Source organism: Strongylocentrotus purpuratus, unplaced genomic scaffold, assembly GCF_000002235.5.
Source record: "Strongylocentrotus purpuratus isolate Spur 01 unplaced genomic scaffold, Spur_5.0 spur5_scaffold_2, whole genome shotgun sequence".
Taxonomy (NCBI): Eukaryota; Metazoa; Echinodermata; class Echinoidea; order Camarodonta; family Strongylocentrotidae; genus Strongylocentrotus; species Strongylocentrotus purpuratus.
Window position 1 is genome coordinate 19075326 of NW_022145605.1, and position 7259 is coordinate 19082584.

Below are 7259 nucleotides of genomic sequence, written 5' to 3' on the forward strand. Positions count from 1 at the left end.
AGGTCACCGCAATAATCATTTCTTTCAATAATACGTTATGCTCACTTTTATAACAACGCATTACCAAAGACCCTTATATCCCAGGCCCCTCATTCCAGAGGCGGCGGGACGACTTCCAAAGTGTGGGGGGGGCACCAACAAAAAAGGCCACTTTCTGGAGAAAAAAAGGGCGCCTTCAAAGGGAAATCTCAAAGCGAAAATATACAATTTTTAGACTTTGGTATACCCCTATATTGTGATTACATTATCAGGAATGATTTCAATATTTGTTTTTCTTTATACATCATAAATATAAGATATTGCTTAAGCATCATACTTTGCAGTTGGGTGTGATGGTCTGAAAATTCATTTGCGAGCGAGGAAAATCTTTAAGATTTGTAAGGTCGCAGTGCGAAAAATTACATCTTATAAAGAGGAAAAACCCAATCCTGATGGGGTTATAAGCACATTCTCATAACGGAAGAATGAAAAGACCTTTGATAAGTTGCATGATTATAACAACTTTAACTACAAGCGAGCGTAGCGAGCGAGCTTTCGGGGAAATTGCTCTTGGTCGTTTGAAATTAGGGGCACGTTTAATGATGAGGGACAAGGAAAGCAGTACGTGTCACAGTACAAAGGCTAATTATCAGAGGTGAAAATGGGGCACTTCTCACACCTAAAAAAAGAGGCACGCACCAGGGATGAAAAGAGATTTTATGAGAATGGGAAATGGGCATTTGTCGACGGAAAAGAGGCACCCTTCAGATTTTGATAGGAGCATTTATCAGAGGTGAAAAGGGGCACTTATCGCATCTGTAAAGGGGCACTGACCACACATGAAAAGAGGCACTTATGAGAATGAAGAAGGGGCACTAATGATAAAGGGAAATTTTCATTTGTTGAAAGAATAGGGGCATTTATCAAAGGTGAAAGGGGGCTTTTATGAGAAGGGGGAAGTGGCTCTTATTAAAAAGAAAAAGAGGCACATGTTAAAATAAACGGGGCATTTATCAAAGATGAAAAGGGGTAATTATGAGAGGGGGAAGGGACACTTATAAAAACGAAAAAGAGCATTTATTCAATAGAAACGAAAAGGGGGATGTCTTAAAATAAAGGGGGCATTTATGAGAGATGAAAAAGCACTTATCAGGAGGGGAAGGGGCACTTGAGAAATAAAACGAGTATCTCTCAGAATTGAATAGGGTAATTAACAAGAGATGAAAAGGGGCACATATGAGAATGAAAAGGAACTATTTTAATAGATGAAAAGGGAAAGGGGCTCTTTTTTAAATGAGGACATTTATCATAAGGGAAAGGGGCACTTGTTAAAAAGGAAAGTGGGCACATGTAAAAATATCAGGGCCGCTTATACGAGTTAAAATGGTTTAGTTATTAAAATGGGAAGGGGCACTTTTTACAAAGGAAAAGGGGAACTTGTCAAATCAAAAGGGGAACCTCTCAGATTTTAATAGTGCAATTATCAGAGGTGAAGGGGGGGGGGGGGCTTATCAAAAGTGAAAAGGGTGATTCTCCTACCCGAAAGGGGGAACTTACTTAAGATTTTAATAGGCACTTATGAGAACGGAAAATGGATACTTATTGCAAAGGAAAATGGGAACTTGTCAAAGGAAAAGAGGTACGTGTCAAAATAAAAGGGGCACTTATCAGAGGTGGGAAGGGGGAAGGGGCAATTAACAAATTTAATAGGGGCTCTTGTCAAAGTAAAAGGGGCACTTTTCCTATGTAAAAAGAGGCACTTTTGGGGTACTTGAAAAAGTGGGGGCAGTGTGCCCCTGCACTATCCATCCATACCCTATCCATCCCGATCTACCGTGTTATTTTCTAGTCGTTCTGCTTTGAGTCGTTAGAGTAAAATGATAGTTCAAAGATTACAATGATTACACCTCATGTTTTCCTTCACAAAAACTTTATAGGCTTTCATACACCACAATAGTCCATGCTTTAAATTGGTACCGTAGACATTTAAATGGATTACTGAAGGGATGCACGTTTTTGAAGGCTATATAATTGCCAAATATTTCATTTCACGTCATACCCGTTACTGAGGAAGAATTATGATTATAAACAATAAAAACAAGTTTAAACATTAAATATACCCAATGATGCATATCACTACCGCAATGCGATAGGCAACATGGCGACACGGATAGAAAATGGGGACATAGACCCTCTCAAGCTGTAGTAGCCAACCATGATCCCACTACTCAATGAATTATTATAAAGGTAAAAATAGTACCCCCATTAAAAAAAAACTTTAAAAATATATATATATATTCAAAAATATTTCAAAGGATGCAAATATAAATGACACTGTGAAAACATGTTTATCAAACAGAGTTACCTATTACAAATGTGAATGACAGATAAAAGATAGTGAAACGGACAGCGGGTCAGGCGTCAATGCAAATGTACACAAGAATTCACTAAAAGGAAAACATTTTCGCAATAAGCCTTTATATTAGGCCTATTGGCCTAATATATGTATAGGTTTTCTTTCAATCGAATGTATATTGAAACTATGTCACTATTTAAAATGTCATTAAAAAAAACATTAGATTTCAAACACCAAGTCTATCATAAGATATCAAAAATATTTCTTTATTGTGTTTAAGATCTCCCGATATATTCTATTTCACACTTTCATACCTTATCAATAATGTTCATGGCATGATTATAAACCGCCACCCCTAACACCTCACATACTGATATCATCACTTTATCATTATTTACGAATAATGAATTTATATTTCATACTTTTAAAGGTACTATGTCCAGTGGCGGATCCAGGGGGGCCGAAACGGCCGCGGCCCCCCCCCCCCCCCCTATTGGCGGCGCAAAAAAAAGAGAAAAAAAAGAAAGGAGAAGAGAAGAAAAAAAGGAGAAGAGAAAAGAAAAGAGAAGAGAAAAGAAAAGAGAAGAGAAAAGAAAGAAGAGAGAGAGAAAGAAAAAAGAAGAAGATACCCCCCCCCCCCCCCACCTCACTCCCACTCCGGGGTCGGAGGGACCGATTTTGTGTTCCCAAAATTTCCGATAAAGGGTTACTTTTCACGCAACAAAGTCCGGCCCGTAATACACACAAATCCGGCCCGCTCTGACTTTACACACCGAAGATAAAGGGGTGCTTTTAAACTAAGAGAGGGAACATACATGCGCGTACCCTAGATAACACTGAGTGGGGGGGGGGGGGGGGGAGGGGGAAGGTGGGAAGGGGAAGAAAAAAGTCGGGTGAGAAAGGGGGAAAGACAAGGAAATGGCGCTAAGTGACAGTAACGACGAATATTAGGGAAAAACTGTAATCGGGAGATTTGGGGTCATTCCAGAAGGCTTGGAAAACGTTATTGAATAGAGGGGGCCGGGCCGGCCGCATAAAATCTCGAGCCACGGATTCAAAGTTAAACGTTACAAACAGCCCCTGCTTTTTGAAAAAAATTAAAAAGGGCACAATATTTTGGATGTCTTTCAAATAGAAGCTATATACTAAACAGTCAAATTTTAAATTAACGGTAGGGCCGCTTCACAACTCTTATTTTGCCCTTCATTTGGATTCAGCTCATACCAACTCGCTTGTGCTTATATTTGAACTCATGTTGGTAGTGATAATGGACAGCGGCGGCGATCCTGGGCCCGATAGAGGGACACGTCCCCCCGGAAATTTAGATATTTAGCTAGAAAGAAATATACATGTAGCGGAAAGAACGTACATATTGGACTAAAGGATTTTCTAGAATGCATAATTTCAGCATTCTACATTGCAAAATCTCGCTTGGTCGCTACGCCCCGGCCCTCGCCCGATAACACAAAACTAAGATATGACGCTCCCGGTTGCGATTATTTCATGGTTGTTGTATAAATAGATCTTTTTTTCCCCTTTCATTTCTACTGACCTTATTGTATGCTATCACAATCATGTTTGTTTCATTTTCCCTTTAAAGCATGCGTAGCTAGGGGCGGTAGGGGCAGTAAGAGGACATAGGACGAAAAAAAGGGGCAGACAAAAAAACATTTTTGACAAGTCTAAAACGGTACAACAAATCATCTTCTTTCTCTAATAATTTAATGAAACATTAAGCTTCTGCGCTTTGCGCTGGAGGGGGAAACTGAATTCAGAGAAAGATTAAGAGTCGGGAATGGAACAACGAATTATTTTCTTTCTCTAATAATTTCATTAAACTATGAAAGGTCTAAGCTTCCGCGCCTCGCGCGGAAGGGGGAAAATGAATTCGAACAAGGATTAAGAATCGAGAATGGGACAATGAATCATCTTCTTTCTCTAATAATTTAATGAAGCGTCAGAAGCTTACGCGCTACGCGCGGGAGGAGGAAAACTGAATTCAGACAAGGATTTAGAGTCGAGAATGGAACAACGAATCATCTTCTTTCTCTAATAATCAGGGCTCAAATTAATTTTTTGTCCACGGGGGCTCTTCCCCCCCCCCCCCAAAGAGCCCCCTGAGCCTTCTCACGGGGGCTCTTTTAGTGCTGACGGGGGCTCTTATTTTAATACAAATTTACATTGAATTGGTAACCATGAAACTCCTGAATTCCTTGGTATTTAATCATTATCATTTATTTAAGTCGGCATTTTCCCTCTTAGAAATTTACTTGTTACATAGCTGTATACTTTATCCCCGTGATCAGTGGCGGATCCAGGGGGAAAAAAAAAGAAAAAAAAAAAGGGGGGAAAGATTTTTTTTTTTTGCTGTTGAAAAAAAAAGTGTTCCCATCCCACTTGTATCACAGAGAAACAACAGTTTAAGTTAAGTCTAACGTTAACGTTAAATTTGTTATTAAAATGTAGAGTACAGCCCTTGGCCTTAGGCCTAATTTAGGTCGTAACTGTTACTGTTTGAAAATCTAAAGTAAAATTAGACGGTTTTCATGGTTATAGACCTAGTAAGTGAGAAAAAAAAAGTTTACCCGTCACTGAGACCAGGTCAATCAATCTTTTAGATCCATTTTTAGGGTCTAACGTTAGTAGATATAATGTAGATACAGGCGCGGATCCAGCGGGGGTGAGCGGGCCTTGCCCCCCCCCCCCCTTTCCGCAAAAGAGAGAGAGAGAGAGAGAGAGAGAGAGAGAGAGAGGAGAGAGAGAGAGAGAGAGAGAGAGAAGGAAAAGAAGGGAAAGGGAAAGAGCAGAGAAAGGGAAAGAAAGAAGATGAAGAAGATAAGAAAAGGGGGAAGAAGGAGATCGGGGGGGGGAGTACGAAATGGTCTTGCCTCCCAGGCTGTTGCCTCCCCCCGCCCCCGCTAAAAAAAAAGAGAGAGAAGGAAGGGAAATGAAAAAAGGAGAGCTAAAAGGGACCAAAAAAGAGGAAGAAGAAAAAAAAGGGTGAAAAGAATTTCGATGCGGTGTTCGAGTAGAATTCTGTAAGATGATGATATACTTTCTCGTAGCTTGATGTGACGAGATGTCTCTATCCAGATATCTGTTGATAGTATTATAGAATATAGAAGCCTGAAATGACCTTCTGCTCGTAACCGACAAGTCACCGCATTAAAATTAAATTGCAAATAGTGTTCAACAACACGATGGTGAATGAAACTTTCTAATATTCGAAGATATATGACCTTCAGACCATATTGTTTCATTATTTTTTATTCAATCAATCAACGTCAAAGAATTGATTTATCATCGCTCTTCAATTTATTATTTCACCTTTTAATGTACTTTCATTCTTATGAATCACGAAAGAACACTGAATTGCATTCTTCAATGTTTGTTTTGATTAATTTCCTCCCCTTTCCTTCTCCCTGTTTAATACTGATAAAATTTCAATTTTTCTTAATCAAGGCAAAATATTATTTTCATATTTTCTTTATGCAAGACAGGAAGAGAGAGAGAGAGAGAGAGAGAGAGAGAGAGAGAGAGAGAGAGAATATGTTAAGTGAGAATTATCGAGTACAACTATGAATTGCATCCTTTTCAATATTATCCAATTCGCTGAAAATATTCAGAATATGAATATGATAAATCCTCAAAATACACCAACGCTGTTCAACGCATCCAACGCTCCAACCATAGCCCATACGCCAATGCACCATATTTCTCAATATGAAAAGATTTTTAAATGAAATTTGAAGAAAAATCAAATTTACAATGCACTGACAGGCATCAGTTGAAATCATGAATTCTCTGTGACTCGCTTAGCACTAGTTTCTGAGGGACCAGTCACTAAAGAGGAAATAAAGGGAAGGAAAATTGAGAAAGAAGTAAATAAAAGAAAGGGGATATCAGTTGCAATTTTCCCGCCAACAAGTTGCGGATCGGGATGGGGGTGGGGCAAAAGGCCTTTGCCTCCCCCCGCCCCCGCTAAAAAAAAAAGGGAGAAGGAAGGAAAATGAAAAAATGAGAGCTAAAAGGAACCAAAAGAGAGGAAGAAGAAAAAAAAGGGTGAAAAGAATTTCGATGCGGTGTTCGAGTAGAATTCTGTAAGATGATGATATACTTTCTCGTAGCTTGATGTGACGAGGTGTCTCTATCCAGATATCTGTTGATAGTATTATAGAATATAGAAGCCTGAAATGACCTTCTGCTCGTAACCGACAAGTCACCGCATTAAAATTAAATTGCAAATAGTGTTCAACAACACGATGGTGAATGAAACTTTCTAATATTCGAAGATATATGACCTTCAGACCATATTGTTTCATTATTTTTTATTCAATCAATCAACGTCAAAGAATTGATTTATCATCGCTCTTCAATTTATTATTTCACCTTTTAATGTACTTTCATTCTTATGAATCACGAAAGAACACTGAATTGCATTCTTCAATGTTTGTTTTGATTAATTTCCTCCCCTTCCTTCTCCCTGTTTAATACTGATAAAATTTCAATTTTTCTTAATCAAGGCAAAATATTATTTTCATATTTTCTTTATGCAAGACAGAAGAGAGAGAGAGAGAGAGAGAGAGAGAGAGAGAGAGAATATGTTAAGTGAGAATTATCGAGTACAACTATGAATTGCATCCTTTTCAATATTATCCAATTCGCTGAAAATATTCAGAATATGAATATGATAAATCCTCAAAATACACCAACGCTGTTCAACGCATCCAACGCTCCAACCATAGCCCATACGCCAATGCACCATATTTCTCAATATGAAAAGATTTTTAAATGAAATTTGAAGAAAAATCAAATTTACAATGCACTGACAGGCATCAGTTGAAATCATGAATTCTCTGTGACTCGCTTAGCACTAGTTTCTGAGGGACCAGTCACTAAAGAGGAAATAAAGGGAAGGAAAATT